Source organism: Eptatretus burgeri, chromosome 13, assembly GCF_056783735.1.
Source record: "Eptatretus burgeri isolate ZD-2024b chromosome 13, Ebu_testis_v1, whole genome shotgun sequence".
In the NCBI taxonomy this organism is placed as follows: domain Eukaryota; kingdom Metazoa; phylum Chordata; class Myxini; order Myxiniformes; family Myxinidae; genus Eptatretus; species Eptatretus burgeri.
Window position 1 is genome coordinate 1,946,534 of NC_140973.1, and position 23,055 is coordinate 1,969,588.

A 23,055-nucleotide genomic window follows, 5' to 3' on the forward strand; every position below is an offset into this window, starting at 1 on the left:
TGAACGTTTCTCCATTGAACATCTCCTGGTTTGTTATGGTCTTGCTTTATCGCAGGTAGAATTACAGGTGAATATCAAAACAAACAAGAAAAAGCAATCGGAGATTGCAGACCCTCACCAGGACTTGTCTTGAGTGGTGATTGTGTACTGGTGTGTTACATAATCAATAAAAGACATAATTAGAACTACCACTTTATAACTGCTGCTGGCAGTGATGACCGGGTACCAAGATGTCCCGCTTTGATGCAACTCCACTTTGATCGGCCACCTGACCCTGACCCATGACGTTTATTGTCATTATTCAATTGAATTTAGAATGGGATTAAAATAAATTAAATTCAAATCAAATGGAAGAACAAATCGGTACAAGTCCTGCATTGGAGTCATCAGAAGGAACCCAAACAAGCAAAAAGCAAAGATGAAGTCATCAGGAGGAACCTGGATAGGATTCACATTTCAGCTGCTACTCCTCTACCCTCAAACCTATCCAGGCACAGCCAAATGAGCCTTATTCAAAAAATAAAAAAATAAATAAAAAAGGAACCCAAATCAAAATATTAAATAATTCTGGCTGCCAGACCAAGCATCTGTTCAAATTGAAATTTAAAATATGTATTCTCCATCATGACTAAATCATAATTGTGAAGTTTCACATCAATTGATTAAGCGGTTCCAGAGAAAACATTATTTAATATTTTTCTTCAATCCAATATCACTGCCAAACCATGTGACCCATCAATTATTTCTTACCAAACTTATACAAGCATGGCTTGGGGAACATTTGTGTGATGTTTCTCCTTGATCTGTCCAGTCGTTCTGGAGAAGAAGATATATATTTTTTTAGGTTTTAGGGTAAACTCAATGTGGCTGCTAAACCATGTGACCTTCGACATCATATGTGTGAATCTTTTGTTCCTCATGGATAGGTGGTCATACGTGTAAAATTTTGCCTCGATCTGTTCAGCCATTTCAGAGAAGAGGATTTTTGAAGGTTTAAAAAAACAACACAATATCGCTGCCGAATCACGTGACCGATGATGCCATGAATTTTTTTTCTGTGGACCATTTTATCCCTCGATGACCCTCAAAAATTTTCATACTGATCAGATGTAGCATTCCACATATGCAATTATGACATCATAAAGAAAGCACCGATGACATCATCAAAAAAAAATCACACATTCCCCATAAGGAGTACTTGTCATGTACCAAGTTTCAATTTTTTCCTTGGTGTGGTTTCAGATATATAGAGGTCCAAAGTCTTTCCGGTTTTCCAACATGGCTACCACACCACGTGACCTATGACGTCATAATTATGATTAAAACATTCTACATGAGTAGTCGCACATATGGCGAACATTTCGTCTCAATCCGACAAGCGGTTGCGGAGAGAAACACGAAAGTTCTGTGTGGACAAACAGACAGACAGACAGACAAACAAACGGACCCAAACGCAATACCCTCTCATTCAGGAAAGGTAAATATTGGTCTCAAGATATCGTTACGGGTTCTGTCGGTCACGATGGGGCTACTCGGACCCGCTTCGCGATGACCCTGAAGCCAACGAGCTGCAGATAACACTGCGGCACAAAGGTTGCTAGGCAACCACAGATGTCACCTGAGAGGATAAATTTTGGGAAGGTCCTCATGTCCAAATCCCACATTACTTTCCCTGCAAATGAATCCCCCCAGGTAAGGCCTGCACTCTCAATGCCCCACTCCTTCCAATCAGAACGGCCGAGCGATACCGTCAGTGGGATGTTGACTCACACTAACCATAACGAACGTGCGGGGTAGAACTCCATCCACTATTTACATACTTTGTGTAACCAATGGAGGAAAAGATGATCGGGCAGGTTGGAAACAATTTTGAAAAGATTTAGCAAAAGCAGATATTTACAAAGCAAAAACGGTGTCACAAAGAAAGATCTTACCCCGAACACGTAAGGCCCTTATCAGTCATCCGATCACGACTCTATACACACAGGCTCCTCAAGGAGAAGAGAGGACAAGGAGAGAAGAAAGGTTGATATACAGAGAAGTGAAGGAGGTGGGGTATGGTGTCGACCACGGTCCCACCTCTATGTGAGCTGGGCAGCTCACGTGGTAAGGAACAGGGTGTGTGTGGTGCAGGTGAGTGAGAGGTGCGGTGTATGTGGGTGCATGTAATGAGAGTTCTGAAAAGAACTGTTGTGGGTTCGGTTGACACTCCGCAAAAGCAGGTAAAGTCAATGAGCTGTGTGCGCTGGAAGGTGCAAGAGTGTAGGATGCGTGTGCAAGACATGTCGGGAGATAAGTCACGATGGGAAGAATCACTGTTGACCTATTTTATGCCCGAGAGTTTCTGGTTGGTTCTACAAGACGCATTGGAGCTACTGTCCATGGGGAGGTGATGGCCATTCCTGGGAGCCCGCGTCTCCACACTCCGTTTGTCTGCTGCTCTTCGTCCGTCCTGTTGCATTCCCATGTGCAAGTGCTTGGCATGGTTTACCTTGAAGCCGCTTTCGAACCAGCTGACCTCTCAAACCAAATCCACTCAAGCTCTTCTCTCTCCTCAGAACTGAACTCAACTCTGCTCTGAACTGCTCTGCTTGGGATCTTATCACCCTCAAAAAAAATTTCACCTCGCACATCCGCTTTTTGGGATCCAGCCACGCCGATTGGCTGCCGCTCTGCGATCCAGTCATCACGATTAGTTCCAGGGATGTGATGGGAGAGGCTGCTGGTAAAACTCCAGCAGCGCTGGTGGCACAGACGCCGAAGACTGAAAAGACCCAAAGGACACAGAGGACCCAAAAGACCCCAAGGATACAAATGACTCTGAGAATCCCAAAGACCCAAAGGATCCAGAGGACCCAAAATAACCAGAGGACACAAAATAACCCCAAGACCAAAAAGACGCAGGGGATCCAAAAGACTTTGAGGACCCAAAAGACCCAACGGGACTATCTGGGACTCATGGAAATTATGCATAATGTAAAATGTGACTTCACATCCCCAACCCTCCCCCCCCCCCACACGCACGCACGCACGCACACACACAATCCCAAGTCCTCAACCCCCCCCTCCAAATTCTGTCCTCTCTCTGTCACACATCCCCCTTCCCTCACCCCCAATTCTCTGTCCTATCCTCCCCATTTCTTCCTGTTCTTAACAACGTTACACAAAGATACACAGGGAACGTTGGCACATGAGAATGCCATTCGGCCTATCATTCCTGCGTTGTTCCTGTCCCCGTTTGTTAAGAACAATGTTAAAATTAAATAAAGACGGAATGTTAAATTCACAATCACTTCTGCCTTTCTTCCCTTATCCTTGCTATAATTCACCGACCGGTGTTTGAGTTTTTTGTTTGTAGCACTACTCCTTCAGTTATGGACCTATTACATCTAGACTTGCTACATAGGATCAGCATGACCCCAATTAGTGCATGGGGTTGTTTTTATCTGTTCCAGTGGTGTTGAGGGGGAGGGGAGGGGGTGCAAATTCTCCATGTAAATGTGTATTGTGTGGCGCCGCCTCCAGGTGTGGGAGGGTATTACAAGTCTCCATCATGTAGTGTACACACAGTACTGTCCCCACGTTTTCCAGTGCAGTGAGGAGTTTTGAATTCTAAGCAGATGGTATGTTTTTCCTTCATGCACGTAACTTCATGTTTCTTTTGCCTACACAGAGCTGTCAGTTACCTATACACCGCCCAAATAAAGGTATGTGTCAGAAGAATGTGTTCCATGCTTGGAACAAGATCGCTTGTCAGGCGGGTACTCTGCTCGTAATAATAATAATAATAATAATAATAATAATAATAATAATAATAATAATAATAATAATTGGGCCCAACTAACGAATTCGACTTTTTTATTTGTATATCTCAAATAATTACAGAAAATAGTGCGTGGCCGTACGTGCAAAAAAAAAAAATAAAAACTTTCAAACCGCATGCCAGAAACAACAACCACACAGGCTGTAATGGGGGACGTGCTCTAACTTGGCCATAACTTGGGAACCACTTGTCCGATTAATTTCAAACCTTAAAAAGGCACATCCACAGGTCCCCAGCAATATACCTGGCAAGTTTCAATTAGATCAGACCAGTGGTTGTCGAGAAACAGCAGTCACACACACACACACACACACACACACACACACACACACACACACACACACACACACACACACACACACACACACACACACACACACACACACACACACACACACACACACACAGCTGGAATTATAGATAGATGGAGAAAACAAGACAGGATTTTAGAAGCATCGTCAGTCTCACTGGGGTATGTATGTATGTATGTATGTATGTATATGCATACAAACAGCATGCGTGAGTGAGTGCCAGTGTGGACTCACTGACTCATCAACTGACACCGAGCACCCCCACAATGACTTTTCATGGTCCTTTGGAAATGCTCGAGTGAATTACGTCACCCAATAAATTCCCACATCCAAATGTATCATGGAAACGGCTCGGTCATGGCTTGTATGTCATTAATGTTAAACCGTCTCATCGTTCATTACTTTATGTGTAAACTCGCAGGATACCTGTCACATACCGACTCATCTCCTCTTCTTTGAGGAGTAGAAAGAGAATGGTCCTTCACAGCAACATACAGACCCACTGTCAGGGTGAAGAGAACATTGGAATTATAAAATGCATGATTAGTCACGTCCGACTTGGACATGATGCTCATTCAAGGTAAAACAAACAAACAAATAAACCAATGTCACCCGCAATGTGACCCGTATCTTGCCAAAAGGTGACCACGTGTGACTTCTTTAAGGTCACACTGAGGTGAACAGAGCTGCTATCCACCAGGAGCGACTCCTTGAGGAATATCTGCCTACGAGAGATTCCGATGAGAATAGTTCTACAGAGTAACCATGAAAAATATGCGTTTGCCTCATAACGTCACCAAATGACGTCATAATGTCTCAAGCTTGACATATCTAGAAAGCACTCATTGAGGTGTTCAATTTGAGGTACTACACGATATGGTTCCTAAAACTTGAAAATTTGACCTTGGGGTCAAATATGTTTGACCTCAGGCGCTAACTATGAAGGTCAAGGCCAATCACCACCAAAAACTAATCAGCTGAGCGCCAGACCATATACTACATTCCCATAAAGTTTGGAGACGATTAGATTAAAATTACTCAAAAAATAAGGGTTTCGTCGACTACCCTGATTTGCGACAAAGCAACCTTGACCTTTGACTTTGACCTTCAAAATTTTATGCGCTGAAAGGGACCTCTATAGGCCTCTGATATGCGAAGTTACAAAAATTTCCAATGATAACTGTGCTCTGCAGAGTGATTTATACGTGATTACAGACAAACAAAACAAAAAACATACAAGCTGACTAACATATCTTGCAAAATCAACAAAAAAATCAACAGATGTCTAATTTGATAAATTTTTTACGGTTAAACTAGACGCCTTTGTCAAATCAATGCCCGAGGCCGGTGGGGCACGCTTGTTGAACCAGTCGGCCTTGTGGCATACCTCAAACCTCCCTCAGGTGGTGTGGGCAAACACACACAACTCAGGAACAGGCATGGACACACCTCAGGTGATGAGGGTAAACACACGACTCAGGAACAGGTATGGACACACCTCAGGTGGTGTGTGCAAACACATGACTCAGAAACAGATATGGACACACCTCAGGTGGTGTGTGCAAACACATGACTCAGAAAAAGGTATGGACAAACCTCAGGTGGTGTGGACAAACACATGACTCAGAAACAGGTACGGACAAACCTCAGGTGGTGTGGGCAAACACATGACTCAGAAACAGGTACAGACAAACCTCAGGTGGTGTGGACAAACACATGACTCAGAAACAGGTATGGACAAACCTCAGGTGGTGTGGACAAATACATGACTCAGAAACAGGTATGGATAACTTTGACATAATCCACCTTTAAGGTACAAAATCAACATATGGTTAAATTAGATGTAAAAGGGTTATCGTTATATCATACAACTTTATCAAAACATGGCGAAGGTTGCTTGAGTTGCCATATTAAACTTGGCTATCCATGAGGGTTGTATTAAAGTCAGTCTACGGGCAAACTCGATGACTAATATATGTACACGAACACGCACACACACACACACACACACACACACACACACACACACACACACACACACACACACACACACACACACACACACACACACACACACACACACACACACACGAAGGGATGCTTCTCCTTTTACCAATACATGCAAAAATCGAGTATAATTTTTCTCGTGGTGCAAGAACCAAACAGAAAAAATATATTTATAATGACGCTCACAGAGCCCACAAAACCTCGCACCCTCACCCCCTCCTCGCACACATGATTAAAAATAAATATCTCGTTCTAAACTTACCCTGTGCATAAACAAGCCCCAACTATGATCTTCCTATCGGGGTTAAGAAGCAGGAAGGAAGCACGAAGGTTTGGGTAGAACGCACACATCTACGAACCTTCAGGCCTTTCACGGCGCACATTGCCAGGAGTTTTTGCAACACGGAAGGGAACATATCGACTCTTTGGACGAGTTCATCAGGAAGTTCTCCAACTGTTCCGTTGTGTCGAGGCACACCCCTTTCTCACACTTACAAGTACTTTCAGCTTCTCTTAAAGTTTGTTAAGTCGTTTCATCTTACAATCCTTATCTTTGAGGCACGAAAGATGTCCAGGCTGCCCCGATGAACTTCATTAGCGGGGGTTTCAGTGCCTGTGTGCACCGATCCATCTGGGGCAGATCACGTCATTTCAAAAGTCACATATTTGGCGATGCTTCCGGCGATAGCTCACTTACTCTTCGTACAGGACACCATGGGATCTTTAATGTCCACAGATGGGACACCTGGCTTAACACCCATCCCAGAGACGACACACACATTGACGATCTCCCGAGCTGTGAAACATCGGGATGACAGTTTAAAGCTGGATCAGGATTCAAACCCAGGTTAGACAGCTTAGAGTTGATTGTGTGCACCTCTAGGCTATCCCACCAGCTCTTTCGATAGTTGTGCTGAAATGAACAGATGTCGTCGTGGCAAAGAGAGATTCAATGTCAAGAGTGCAAAGCTTTTCAGGTTAAATCCACGAGCAATGGCCGTGAATGTTTCCTCCTTCTAGGTAAGCTGTGTATTTCGTTTGTGATGTTACTTGGAAATATAGAAATCATTTATTTTACTTTTTTATTGATGATCAAACACTTCACTATGTACACCTTTCCATGTGTTATAAGGTTCAGAAATGAAATTGTGTAAAATCCTTCATGTCAGGAATAATGAGAAGTTGTAGATATGTCGAGTGAGTGTAACTGTGCTGCAATTACAAATCACGGGAGTATGTGAGGGTGTGGTATGGAAGGTGGGGCATGAAATATGTGGCTAAATCATCCATTCTGTACCTGTGCCTGGGGAAAACTAAAATGGAAAGTAAATTGAAGAATAAGAAAGATCAGAACTAAATCTTTCTTTATATAATGAAGTATGGATGGTGATGTCGGCTCAAGGGGTAAAAGTGGTGAGAAGTGAAAATCATAGGTGAGAAGGTAGAAGAGAGATGTTCACCCAGCTGTAGGCATTCAGCAAACCAGTCTGGTTGTTCAAAGCCTGTCTACACTGCCCAGGTCATGACCTTCAGGGTCACCAAATTACCCCCCGCAGGTGTTGCGCTGCCTCTGCGTCCCTCGACCCCCTGCTTGCCAAGCCCAAACCGCCAGAAGGGAAACATACTGAAGTGAGATCAATGGACTGAAGTTTGCCCATTCCCTCACCAAATGGAGGTTTGGCTGTGCTTACAGTGCTCACACAACCCAGCACTTGTACGATTGTAAATGTATTGTTTCCTGAACATCGCATATTTACCGAGAGGTAACCAAACATGTTAGAGGTTCATGAATGTGGCACAGTAGCATGACACAAGGTTAACCTGCTCCTTTCAAGCATTTTAAAACTACAAGTCAGGTTCATGAAAGGAAATGTACAGCAAGGGCAGTTGAGCATGAAACGGGAATTACAAGTTTGGGCGATCACCCGATGGGTCCAAGCGTTTTGTGGATAGTTCGGTGTTGACTCGCATGTAATTCGTGCCAAGTGCCATGGAAAGAACTCAGGACATTCTAATGGGGACACACGTTTTGAGGTCCCTTTTCTTCTGCAAAGTAATTTGCCAATAAGAGTCATGATGAAATTGATGTGAACACACAAGACATGCATGTGTGGTCATTGAGCATACGACTCTCTACATGACCGAATGTTCGTGGAGAAGTTGAAAAACATTGAGTTGGGTGAGACCCCTTTTTATTTACAGGGTTTAAGGCTCGTAGAGGAGCTGATTAACACACACACACCTCGTTTTTTCCTACACGACTCTTTCTAACACATATATATATATATATATATATATATATATATATATATATATATATATATATATATATATATATATATATATATTAGAGTACTTCATAATAGGGGGTAAAAAATAAAAGTATGAATATTCATGCTCCCTGGGTGTGCCTTTGTTCCATTTGACAGTAGAAACATACACACCAAATATGGAGCAGATTGGAGGATGTTTTGGGGTTCCTCAAGTTGGCACAATATTGTTGAAATTTGCCAAACTGTAACTGACAACTTGCCGTCGAATGTGCACAAGGCAGTACACTTCAAGCAGTACAATGCTTCGTCATCTATGGTATTTCTCTGAGCACTTGGTAGCATTGGCACTTTTCGATGACCGGGTCTCTTATGAGACAAAAATGGCAATGACTGCCAATTTTAAAAAGAAGCCAGCAGAGAAAATCCTTAAACGTCTGGATGGAAAGTCTTTCAACTACGCCATGCCACTGGAACAATATGTCAGCCAACATTCTCTAAAAATCTTCGATTTGCTGCTAATGGATGGGCAAGAGGAGGCACACAACTTCCTGGTCAAGCAACCACTATTGTGGCCAGAAGATCCAGTGTATGTGAAGTTTAAAGAGGCTGTTCAAAGACTCAAAGTGGTGAATGACACTGCTGAGTGTGGCATAGCACTCATGACAGCATATAATGGCAGTTTGACCCATGATGAGGAGCAGGTTCAATACCTGCTTCAGGTTGTGGCTGCCCACCGAAAGGCCATTCCAAAGCCTACTAAGGCCACTTTAACAATATAAGTGACATTTGAATTAACTGAACATTGAACTATTGACATGATATATTTCTGTAAAGACATTGTCACTGTATTTTGATTATTTCATGTTTAAAAGATCAAGCATTTTTTAGAATAGTATATTACATTGTGCAAATTATGTGTATTTTGTAAATATGAACCATGAACTTGAGGAACCCCTAAATATCATGGAATTTTGTTCATTTTTGACCTACAAGTTCTTATGGGGTATTGGAACAAAGGCAAAATCAGGGAGCAGCAAAAATCAAACTTTCATTTTTTTGGAACACCCTAATATATATACATATATATATATATATATATATATAAAAATCTCACACTCACACACACCTCGTTTTTTCATACACAACTGTTTCTAATACATTTTTTATATCTCTCTCTCTCTCTCTCTCTCTCTCTCTCTCTCTCTCTCTCTCTCTCTCTCTCTCTCTCTCTCTCTCTCTCTCTCTCTCTCTCTCTCTCTCTCTCTCTCTCTCTCTCTCTCTCTCTCTCTCTCTCTCTCTCTCTCTCTCTCTCTCTCTCTCTCTCTCTCTCTCTCTCTCTCTCTCTCTCTCTCTCTCTCTCTCTCTCTCTCTCTCTCTCTCTCTCTCTCTCTCTCTCTCTCTCTCTCTCTCTCTCTCTCTCTCTCTCTCTCTCTCTCTCTCTCTCTCTCTCTCTCTCTCTCTCTCTCTCTCTCTCTCTCTCTCTCTCTCTCTCTCTCTCTCTCTCTCTCTCTCTCTCTCTCTCTCTCTCTCTCTCTCTCTCTCTCTCTCTCTCTCTCTCTCTCTCTCTCTCTCTCTCTCTCTCTCTCTCTCTCTCTCTCTCTCTCTCTCTCTCTCTCTCTCTCTCTCTCTCTCTCTCTCTCTCTCTCTCTCTCTCTCTCTCTCTCTCTCTCTCTCTCTCTCTCTCTCTCTCTCTCTCTCTCTCTCTCTCTCTCTCTCTCTCTCTCTCTCTCTCTCTCTCTCTCTCTCTCTCTCTCTCTCTCTCTCTCTCTCTCTCTCTCTCTCTCTCTCTCTCTCTCTCTCTCTCTCTCTCTCTCTCTCTCTCTCTCTCTCTCTCTCTCTCTCTCTCTCTCTCTCTCTCTCTCTCTCTCTCTCTCTCTCTCTCTCTCTCTCTCTCTCTCTCTCTCTCTCTCTCTCTCTCTCTCTCTCTCTCTCTCTCTCTCTCTCTCTCTCTCTCTCTCTCTCTCTCTCTCTCTCTCTCTCTCTCTCTCTCTCTCTCTCTCTCTCTCTCTCTCTCTCTCTCTCTCTCTCTCTCTCTCTCTCTCTCTCTCTCTCTCTCTCTCTCTCTCTCTCTCTCTCTCTCTCTCTCTCTCTCTCTCTCTCTCTCTCTCTCTCTCTCTCTCTCTCTCTCTCTCTCTCTCTCTCTCTCTCTCTCTCTCTCTCTCTCTCTCTCTGTCTCTCTCTCTCTCTGTCTCTCTCTCTCTCTCTCTCTCTCTCTCTCTCTCTCTCTCTCTCTCTCTCTCTCTCTCTCTCTCTCTCTCTCTCTCTCTCTCTCTCTCTCTCTCTCTCTCTCTCTCTCTCTCTCTCTCTCTCTCTCTCTCTCTCTCTCTCTCTCTCTCTTTCTTTCCCCAGATCATCAGCTGTGCACTGTTCTTCCTCGAGGTTTCGATCCTTTCAGCCCAGAACCTCTCCAAACGGTGGATCCACAACCCCGGTCATAGACCCGACATCAGTACATCCACAACTTCAGCTGTGTTCAGGCAGTCAGTCAATACACGAGAATCGAATACATACATAAGAAACATGTAAATATCGAAGAAACAGTCCAGTGGATTTTCCACTAAAAGATAAAAAGGCGGACGCACGCGCGCACGCACGATTCGACTTCACACAAACAGCCTCTGAGATGGGGGGAAAGTGATGTCACTTCTGAGACCACTCTGCATTTCAGTGATGTCATATTTTTATGACTACAACCACTCGCTCCCCTCATGAGCATTAGAAAGTCAGGTTCTACCTACCCCCTCCCGGGGGGGGGGGGCGAAAGAGAAGATTAAAATTCTTTTACACTGGGTATGACCAACACTGATGCAAAATTTAGTGATCAGGTCAATCTTGTTTTTTATATGATTTTCAGATATACATATACACATACATATTGTTACGGTTGTGGAAATTCACAGATCACCATTCAGGTTCCTCGAAGATCAGTTATGTCGATAAGTGTGTCCAGGTTAGATTTCCCCACTGATGTATAACAGGAATTATTCGTGTGCCGGGCTGTGAATCTTGAGGTAGTGTTATTCTTTTCTGTCTTTTTATTTTAAACAATCATCTCCTCACCACCTTCTCCACAACCGCCAACATCTCCTCACCACCTTCTCCACAACAACATCCCCAACAAACAACATCTCCACAAACAAACACGATGGCATCCTAGACAGCGGCAAAGTGATCTAAAACACGGCCACATTGTGAAAGTGATCTTAACCACGGCCGCGTGTGACGTCGAGATCGGATCAGAACAGCGAAAGGAGCGGAGCCAGCTAGGCGTGAAAGTTCAAAGGTGAAAGGAGGGAGGGCGGTGATTTGGGGCGATGAAGCCCAGAGTGACCCCTCTCCTCCGGGCTATAAAAAGGCGCGTTTCAACGCCGAGAGCGTGGTTGGTCGTTGTTGGTCGTTGTTGGTCATTGTTGGTGGTCGTTGGAGGCAGTCTAGTTGGAGTCGGGAGAAGTCGCCAGCCGGAGAGAAGTCGCTAGCAAGCTACGTAACGGTCCGAGCGATCGGGCCCCGAGTCGGTCGAGCGACTCTGAGGAGTGAGCGGGCTCTTAAAGAGCATCAACTCGAAAAGAGCAAGGCCCGTTCGCTCCTCTGAAGCGTCGTCGGCCTGGCCCGATCGACCAGGCCGCGCTGCTAGGCCCTGGATCAACCAAGCCGCCGTTACAACAGCTGCCGCATTGACGACGAGACAGATACGGAGGGTCACCGACCAAAGGACCCATCGAGTCACCACGAAGGTGGCGAGGTAACCTGCCCGGCCTCTCGGAGCTCCTTTGGTCATCCCAGTTCCGAGGAACATTAAAGGCTTACGAGCCCAGTTCTTTCTTTCTTTTCTGGGGTTTTTGCATGAAAGTCTGTGGTGCCTTATCTACCAAGTAGAACTGATTAAGTGCATGTACGTAATAAAGAGATATCGGCTGTAGGTTTTTACTCGTGTCTTGTCCCCTATCCCCATTCATTGCATTGCTTACGTGTAAAAATAAATGTCCCCATTGTTGAATGTCACCTGTCGTTGCGTCCTTTCCTGCCATTGACTGCCATAATTGCGTTCGGAATAATTAGCTGGCTGATTAATAGCCGATAAAACGTACATCTGGTCCAACGGGGCTAGGTGATTTAAAACCGCTCGGCAATCGCAAATGGAACGAGCTGCTTAAAGCGGCTCGTTTTCGTGCAGGCTCCGTTGAGGTGTAAATCCCCGGCATTTCTGTCTGCACGAATAATTAGGTACATCGACAGTTCGGCGATCGACCCTGTAGCGCGTGGACAGAAGAGTTGGCTGGTTTATGGTGTGGTTAACAACACCCGTAGATGGGTTTCGGCGTTGATCCGAAAGCTGCGACTGGATTGCTCGTTTGGTGGGCGCGCGCGGCCGCAATTGAGCTAAAGGCGGTCGCCCGCACGCCGAACGGGTGAAATTCCACAACAATATATACATAGAATTGACTTATTTCATATAGTACGATGCAGCAAAAAAACCCCTAAAATTAAATATACATTTTTTAAAATTATAAAAACAATCCCTTCCACATTGAACTCCTTCATCTCTCGAGTTGCGAGTATAACAATTTCAAATGAAAAATGTTCAGCAAACTTAACAAAAAGCTCGACGAGGGTGCACAGATGTGAGTTGGAGGGATAACTTGCCCCACGTTTTCTACCAGGGGAATCTTACCCCATCATGTGTGTGGAAATGGCACCAGGAGATATCAGTGTGCTTTAGTGTGGCCAAGGAACTGATCGATACTCTCGGTGCCCCACCTTTTGGGTGGTATGAGGATGAAATCTGTGTAATGCGAGAGATAAATAAATGTTGAACGGATTTTGACATATCCTGAACACAAAAGAACATGGATGGATAATCGGTCGGTCGGTCGGAGCTCATATTAATATCCCACGTCCCTCTGACCTTGTTGGTGCGATGTGGGACAAAAACAAAGATATTCAGAGGAAATCACTGCAGTGTATGTCATTTCTGTGTCAGAGCGGCGACCCGTCGAGGATTGTGCCCCGCAGCGAAGGAGACTGCTTAGGCAACACCAACGCTCTGCACAGAGTATGGTCCCAATGGATGGATGTATGGATATGTCATTTGTACCGTGGAATCAATCACTGTATTATGAGACAAGTTTTCAGATGGGAATAATGAGACCAAAACAAATAATATACCACTGCACATGCAAATCATCAATGGGATATAATTTCAGTGTTACCTTAGAATTTTCAGGAACTTGGACGTTTATATTAACAATGATTAAGGACAGAGCGTCAAGAAAAAACAAACAAACTGCAGAAACAATCATAATGAGCCAGAGGATGGTTGTTCCATCCAATTAATGAAACTGTAAAGTGGGCTGATCATGTCTATTACATAATACGACTCCAAAATGTGATGCGGACCGATCAGTTGTGTGCGACTACCTGTAATGGATGTACTCTCACCGAGTTACAACAGCAGCAGCAGCAGCAGCAGCAGTGAGAGTGCAAACAGCAGGTATCGAAGAGCAAGCGAAGTGTAAAAACCAGTGTTTTGCAATGAAGCCAACCAAGGAACTAAAAGGAATGAAAGCAAATCCGCACAGGTGAATGAAGAGTACTCACCGCACCAGCAATACATAACTAAGATGTCAGGGTATAAGTACCAGCCCAGGAGTGAATGGCATTTTCACTTAATAAACCGACATGCATCAGCAAAGGCAGCCAGTTTGCAAATGACGTGAAAAGATTTACTAGGACAGCCGCAACACTCTCACAAAGGTTACACCAGGAATCCATAAGCCTGCAGATTATTCCAAAAACACGTGCACAAGTCCCCATCCCCCCCCCCCCCCCCGCACTCCATCTGTAGAGGGACGAACGAGCTGGAATGTGAAACCCTGAACATCAACTTCCATAGTTATTCAGAAGGGAGTTGATCGAGGCATCTCTTGATTTCTTCACTTCTGTTTTCTACTACCTGCCTGAACGGTGTTGTTCTAATATAAAAAGGGCGCTGCACAGAACAGCAAAAGTACCTGAAAGCTCAGGACAACCTGAAATATTATTACAAAGCAATAGACTATGAAAGAGACACAAAGAATGGATTTCAGACACGCACAGGGGAGGGCGTTGTGGATATGATCGATTGGCTACAGTAGCAGATGGTGAAAAGCATTTAGTGATTGTAGGACAAGAAGGCAGCACTTCGCAAGCAATACCATTAACAGATCGATTGGCATGACCTTGCCTTCAGTCTCCTTAATTATGATCTAAACCATACAGGTTACAGCTGGAGTTGAGCATGACCGAAGCTGAATGCCAACGTTTGATTCATGACCTTCTGTCCTTTTCAACTTTGCTCTCTGTCTGTGTCTCTGTGTGTCTGTGTCTCTCTGTGTCTCTCTGTGTCTCTCTGTGTCTCTCTCTCTCTCTCTCTCTCTCCACACTTGAAGCATTACGCATCTCAGGCAGACTCAAGTTGATAAATAGATTTCAGAAATAGATCAATATAGACATTACTCACCGACCTGGTCCGAGACAGCAAGTCTTTATTGGGAAAAAAAAAAATCGCTGCCCAGTGACTTCAGGGATTCAGCCAAATTTGGTTGGAACAGCGACCATCCAAATATGATCTCAGACAATCGGTGTGTACCTCGTTTTCTGATCAATTACACTCACACCACATCATCTGATAAAAGTCCGTGTAGTGTGTGTGTGTGTGTGTGTGTGTGTGTGTGTGTGTGTGTGTGTGTGTGTGTGTGTGTGTGTGTGTGTGTGTGTGTGTGTCTTAGAAGGAATTCCCTGGCCTCGACCAGCGCATGATGAGTCTTGCTGCATCCTTGGGGCACACTCTAATCTTATCCTTGTAGCAGAAGCAAGCTTTAGCAGATGATGGTTCGTTCGACTCAAAACACAAGTCAACAACAGGGTTAACACATACGCGAGTGAACAGAATCAGCAAGAAAATGGAAATAAACTGGAGAATAACCTGATGTGGGTGAACATTCATACGTTAACGTTGCACATGGAAGGTTAATGGGTACGGGTATGTTGTGGAACATCTCTTCTGATCAGCATTAACATGAATAGGAACTGGGAGGAGAGGCTGGAGGTACGCACACTGGTTGCTGAGCTTGTCCAGCGAAGGTTTGAATCTCGACCGTGCTAACAACCGTCACGGCCAGTCATGGTCACCTGTCCATCTCACGATGCCAGGGATGTGCAGGAGAGGATATGTGACAATAAATGACACGAAAGCAATTATCTTCTCCCCGATGCATGTACAGTATATGCACATCGTTGAAGGTAAACAATGACCTCAGAGAAATTTCAAACGACAAGGTTTAATCTCTGCTTGAGAGAATGCCACGTACCTATTTGGGGAGTGTTTCAGCTAACAGACCGCCGTCTCGATCGTTGACGCAGATCTTCACAAGGCCGTAACACCGATCAGGGGAGGACAACTGACAACGAGATGGGATAAATCTGTGCATGAGTAAAAGCAAGTTTGGAAAAATTTCTCAGGATGAGTTGATGTCTGAGAAAGTAGAAATGAGAGACCAGTCTCGAAGTTTGATGGCTGTTTGAAGTCCTTGCCAGTCGGCCTGAGTGAAATGCCCGACTCATCAGTGCTGAAGTGGTTCCCTGAGAACGGCCAGAGAGATGACCACTTTGACAAGCGTATGGTCAGATGAACCAATTGGAGCAAATGAAGAACAGCAGATATTTGCAAGGAAATTGGTCAAAATCAAATCCAGAATAGATGGAGTGCCATTGTCTGAGACTTGGTATGGCAGCCATCTTGGATTAAACGCCGAAAAATTAAAACATTATATCTCTGAAACCGCTGATCAGAAAAATTTGAAACTTGGCACATCTTATTCTACTCCCAATGGGGAGTAGGGATTGTAAGGATGACGTCGTCGGTGAAGTGCTCGGCCAGCCATAAATGTTTTAATAAAAATCCTTGTTTACCATTGAGATTGAATGCGTACATCCAGGCCGTAACATTTTCACCAATTGAGCATTTTGTCTTCAAATCTTCAATAAACTTTTATGATGAGATTGTGGAGAACACAAATTAATAAAATGTACAATTTTTTTTAACCATCAAGTTAATTGTCAAGTATATATTTTTTATCTGTCAATTTTTTTTTTTACTTCAACATTTTTGTCAAGTCTAGTTTGAGTACAAAGTGGATGCTTTGATATTCAGATGCTTTCTAGTTATTGTTCGGATTCAGTTTTAATTGTTATTTTGTTGAGACACAACTTAGATTGGAAATGTAAGCATTATGTAGTGGTCAGTGTTATTGGGGAGGGGGGGGTCATGCTGGAGGGGGGGTCATGCTGGTGGGTGGAGAGGCCGGGGGGGGGGTGTTTTCATTTATGTTGTTTTTTGTGTGCATTTACTTGATTTACGTTTCTTTGATATTTGGTGAAGTTCCAACATTTCCAGAATGTTTGTGAAGTTGTTAAGTTATATGATGAGAAACTAATGCATAGTTCATTATTTTTTGTACACCAAGTCTTGGATCATGGGAGAGCTCGATGACAGAGGATAGAAGGCAAAAAACTGATAGTGAGGCAGGAGGGCAAGATGTTTATATAACAAGAGGATGAGCAATAAAAGGAAAGCGACATACTAATAGGTGAGGGGAGGGAAAAGGAGGCTCGGGGGTAGAAATGAGGATGAAAAATATCATGGGTGGGGATGGATGCTGATCTGAGGTGGGACAATACTGCCAACTTGAAGGCCAGGAGGGAAAAGTGGGATTGAATTGAGTGAGGGGCTCCATAAGTGGGAGGAAAAAAAAACAAACGAGTAACTAATGAGTGTATGTTTGCATTCAGCCTGGATTTTGGAAGTTTCATGAGGATGGCATTGCTGGTTGCACAGTTGTGATGTCGAGCGACAAGGAAGAAATGGAGGGATGAAACAGCAGAGGAAGCAAGAGCTGAGGAGTGGTGGTACAAAACAGAGAGGTGACGGACATGTCTGTGATGAGAAAGCAGCACGCTCTTTGGGAGAGATGCCAGCGATGTTTAGAGCTTTCAACTCCACAGCATCCAGGAGTTTCAGGTCTGAAGCAGCGGCCTCCAGCCAATGTGGGAGAGCAGTACTCCATTGAGCTATGGCCAAGGGCCTTGTTGCCTGTGATATTCAGATTTCCCAAGAAGGACTTGGCATGAGGGACCATGCCCAGTCTGTGGCTGACTTTGGGAGCCAGATTTGATATCGGTTGAGAAGTTCGAGATACTGAAAATTTTCCAGTGGTTGACTGTGGAAACACAAAGATGGGTTTGATATCTGATGGTGGGTTCATATGAGACACAGGGTGAGAATTCGAGATTTTCCTGGATCGAAGGATATTTTCCAAGTGTTGGACCAGAATCTGATCGTTTTCAGGTCAGCAGATAGGTAAGCCTCTGCTAACGGCCTGTCGGTTGTACGTTAAATCGTAAGGTATAATGTGGAGTGATTTATGAAATGGAAAAGAGTGTTCTGCATAGCATCAGAAGTTATAACTGTATACAAGGAACAGGCCTGGGTCATTTGGGTCAAAGATGCTCTCTTTGTCATTATGCCTTAGACTTGGGGAATCCAGCCTCTGCTGGGAGAGAAGATGAGAGCTCTATGCACTGACAGCATGAGTGGAGGAGATCAGCAAGTCAAGAAAGAAGATGGTCTTATATTTTGTAAAAAAAAAAAATTCAATAAATCATATATTTTAACAGAATTCTCCACAAACTTAGTAGTGTCCTCCGTCATTGCACACAAACACTTTCTGTTTGGCATAAGCTTTATGACACGGATGCTCTGACAGTGTTATTACAATGTGAAAATGTAGTTCAAACACGTATACTGGAAAAGGAGGGGGAGTTATTACAAATACATTGTTGATGGATTCCAGAGATGAAAATAAATTCCAAAGTGAGAGGTTATATGCTGTTGTGGTGTCCCACGATTTTTCCTCCCCTCAAAGTGCCCATTTGGGTAAATGGTAAGGATTGTGTTGGTATCATTGACTATGATTATGATTGTTTGATTATGCTGATATTATGATTATGATTGTATGAGTGATGAGTATGATTATGCTGATAGATTGAATTCATAGAGTGTGGACAAAGCACACGCAAAATGGACTGAATGGCCTCCTCATGTATCCGAGTTCCTTGTATATGCGAAATATGTCCTCCATCAAGTCAATGGCAATAATATTTCTCACCCATGATGTCATCTGTGGCCAATAACTCACTTGTCGACCACAGATGGTTCCAACTGAGAATTTAAAAAACGGAAAGTTACGAGTCAGGAGAAAAACGAAAGTTTTAACAACAAAGATTTCGTGAACAGCACGATACTTGCGAAATCCAAATAAACAATAGTTGCCGTGGAAGCAGCAATTTGATAATTTGAAAATTTGATCGATCAAGTGCATTACATGATGGAATGTTGTGAATAACAAATGTGGTTGATACATTTTCTAATTTCCGCATAATAGGTGTTTTACATGTTTTCGATCACGAGTACAAATGTTTTAGATCATGGGTACCTTGACCTTCGGCTAATATTGATGAGATTTTACATACGTATACTACACGTACATACAAATAACCTGTGGAAGTTTCAATCTGATATCTTGAAAAATACCTGAGGTTTGGCAACAATAAAATCACAAAAATATCTCATTATATAACAATGTGTGTGTGTGTGTGTGTGTGTGTGTGTGTGTGTGTGTGTGTGTGTGTGTGTGTGTGTGTGTGTGTGTGTAACAATCTTTTCCACTGATTGGTTGGACATCTGCCCTGATTTCACCCCAAAATTGCAACTTTGATGTGCATTTAAGATACTTCACGAAGAATATAATTATTTTACAATCATTTATTAACACACAATTAAGCAACTCATAATCATTTATTAAATAAACAGGGGAAATACCCCTGGGTGCTCACCTGGTAGTGCATGGATAGGATAACCAGGGAACCACTGGTAGGTGTGGATGACCCACAAAATGTCACTGAGAAGAAAGCAAATACACATTTTGGGGTCAACGCCCCATAGATTCCCTTCGTGCCCAATTTGTTTAAAAAAAAAAAATAGTATAACCTACCACAGTACACCACTGTGATGCATCATGAGCTGCGTCTGCACATGTGTGAATAATAATGTAGCGTTGATGACTCAACTAACGGCGAGTTGACAAAGACGTTATACACAAAATTTCCTTAACCATAATCCTAAACTAATTATTACCATTCACCACCCCCTGTATGGTGTACATGCAAACAAGACAATTCTTCAGCTGACATTTCCCTATTTGCATCGAGAATGGCAACCACTCGTACATGGACCATGCTACTCTATAAATTCCTATCTGTTTTGTGGGAATATCTACCCCCCCACACACATACACACACACACAAACGTAACACAGCTCCCCCCCCTCCCCCCACCCCAAGAATAGCAGCTCCTGCAAGGTTCACAACAGGAGCAACAGCTCCAGCCCTTAACACTTACAGACTCACACCTAATTAACCTGAACAAAATAAATCAGGAGGAGCTGTGGGAAGCAAGCCATATAGTCCAAGAGCCTGGGCACTTTTATTTACCTGTCTGAGGCCATAAGGTTTGAGGATGTTTTCGAATTCAGAATTTTATGCAGATTCAGAAAATCCATTTCTTAATGGTCAAAACCTCTGCGTCCTTTGTGAAAATAACGTTTTCTTATTGTTATGGGTGGTGTTTTTGGTGAAAGTGAGAAAAAGCGTTTTTGGTCTACATGATACAAAATTGCCAGGCTACATGGCCATATAGGGTATCAAATCATAGGTAGTGACCTGAATAATACAAATATGTATAAACAACATCATTACATTGTGTTTAGGTGAATTCATAGGCAGTTTTAGCTCAAAATAGTTGATAAAAATTCACTCGCTAGTATATATTTGTATTAAAATATCCACATGATAACTTTATCTTTCTCAGACCAGCTGTTATTGTTCCAGTTACATAACAAGTGGCTGGTATAATTAGAAGTATTTCAATGAAAATACATAAAGGAAAATGAATATTGACAACAATGTTTGAACATGACTTTTCTGGTTTTCAGGCAAGGCTGACAATTCAGTTGCATCACACAAATATGAGTATGAATTGTCATATTTATGATAAGTTTAAACATACTGATATTATTATTGAATTTCCAAGGTGAAATTGACAAGTGCATTTGAAAACCATTAAATGTTAGCTTAAGAACCATAACCATTAATATATCTTCCCCAAAGTTTCTAGCTTAACCATCACCAAGCAAGTATGTATGGTACAATCAAGCATGATATATGTTTGTGCTTTTTTTTGTTGAGATGTGTCACTAATTATTCAAAGTCATCTTCAGATTCATCTGAGGAAGACTTGTATTCCACTTGGTCATCATCATCATTGGTCAACTCTGCATCTAAGTCATCATCAATACGATTGCATACGTCTTCTGGTACTTGTCAGCCTTCAAACCACTTTAGGGCATAATGGCCATCCTTGAGTATCCATCCATTTTCCTGTGGGTCACAGCTGCAGGAGTGTGAGATTATTGGTGTTTTCCACACTGACACTACCAGATTGGTGCATTTCAACTTCTCAAGTAGTACAGATCTGCAAGGAGGCAAGTTGCTAGGATGCGTTCCTTTGATTTTATACAAAGGTTGAAACCGGTTCTTCGGGGCAAAATGTTGGTGAAATAGTGCATTCCTGGCTAAATTGACTGATGTCAGATGTGGTTTCCCATACATGCTACACACAAAAGCTTCAAAGTCTGTCAATAAATCTAGCGGTATGACAGGAAATTCACCAAGTTTCTTGAATGCTGTCAAGAACTTTTCATTTTTTGTTCCATCAAAGCCAGAGGGCGCACTTTCCCTTTGCGTAAGAAACTGGCTGTAAATTCACAACCTGTGAAGGTATGCAGTCCTCCAATTGCACCACACAACTGTGGGCCCATACTAGTAGCTAACTGAGATACATCAATGTATCTTCTGGTGTTGTTGTAGCTAATTCCAACATCAAGCCATAGATGAGCTGGTAAGAGGTGGTTATGTGTGAGCAAAATAACAAGGACATCAGTGACCGAGGCCCTGATAATAATGTTGCCATCTTCGAGAGCATCACACATATGTTTTATGTGCCAAATCAGCCTGGTATCTGCCTCCTGATGATTGCAAGACAGACCGGGGACCTCTTCCATCTGGACTTTGTCATCAGTTACTTCATATTTGTATGCTTTCTTACCCAGTCCCATAAAGAGTACATGGTCACGGAGTTGCTCTGTGTATGGTTTTGTTTGCCACTCTCTAAAGAGGAACTTCAAAAGTGCTGTCTTGAATTTAGGGGACTAGAGTGCAGATTGAAAATCTTTTGGACACTTCTCATCTGGTCCCGAAATATTGTATTCAGCCTGTCTGCTTTCAGACCCACGGATGCCGTGCTCTATATCTTTATTTGATTGAGTTTTGTATGAATCACAAACAAAGTCTATTCTCTTGGCAAATTCAATTAATCTTGTGAGGATAACTTTAGCAATTCCACCAAATGTCACAGGCACATTCACAAGCGTGTGTATCAGAAACATGGCATCAACTGCATATGCATCTCGAGTAACTGGTTTATCACTTTGAACTCTTTCGTCCAGCTTGTGCATGAGTTTTGATTTATCAGTTTTGTTGATGGAGCCATCCACACGTGCCAGTGCTAAGGGCACAGGTGTGAGAGGATAGCTGAAGACTAAAGTGAGATCCAAGTCATTACTTGCTGCTAAATAGAGAAGTCTGCCAAAGAGGTCTCTGGTACCTTGGAGTTCTTTAATTTTCCTGTCCTTAACAGTGAGCTCGACTTTGACGGCATCTGCTGAAAAGTTTTTTTTTTAGTTTGTTTCGAGATATGGGTTTCTCAAATTTTGAAGGGTTAGCAAAACATTCATTGGTGAATGTCTCACATTGTCTCCTATCAGTTTCGACACAGTGCAAAAGCTCAGTCTGAACTTGCTCTGATGTGGCCTTACCAGTTGTTTGGCAATACAGATGCCTGTCATTAATAGTCTCATCAAAAGGATTCTGTGTATCTTGAATTGCAGAAATGATTTTCTGCAAATCACTGTTGTCACGTGTTATGCGGGGACTTGTTAATTCCTGTGTAGAATCTTCTGGCTTTCTCAGTCCAGCTATATCAAATAGGTGACCGAGAATGGCACTTCTCATTGAATGGGTGATCATCCACCTTCGTATTGCATTGAAATTTTGGGTGAATGCAGATATGCCAGTCATTCGGGAAGCAGCATCGGCATTGATTGTCTGCTCCAGGGTTGGATCTATTGGTGTTCTTGTAAATGGCTTGGTGCTCCGCCTGACAGACAAACCTCCAGAAAGAAGAATATGGCGTATCCCATTGAGCATTCAAACTCTTCGAGAGCAACTGGTGAAGGATTCTCATGCAAATTTTGAAGCTGCTCCATGAAATCTGGAGGTAGTGGACCATGCCCTTGAAAGAAAGCGTTTAAAATGTAATTTTTGAATAGCAAGCATAAGCAGTACATGAAGCCGTTTGCACCTGTTGTAATGCCTACCAGAAATAAAACCATTCAGAGACCCAGCAGCAAAGACACCAGTGTCTGCC

At 43.0% G+C, this 23,055-nt stretch overlaps 1 protein-coding gene across 1 annotated transcript in view; it reads right to left on the reverse strand.

Annotated features, from left to right (window-relative positions):
* The window catches only part of LOC147013670 (semaphorin-3A-like), a 138,057-nt gene extending 124,876 nt beyond the window's left edge, over window positions 1-13,181 (reverse strand). The window contains exon 1 of the mRNA XM_085850791.1: window positions 13,087-13,181. The gene's annotated coding sequence lies outside the window, so the exon portion shown is untranslated. The remainder of the gene's footprint in view (window positions 1-13,086) is intronic.
* Window positions 13,182-23,055: the final 9,874 nt, after the last annotated feature.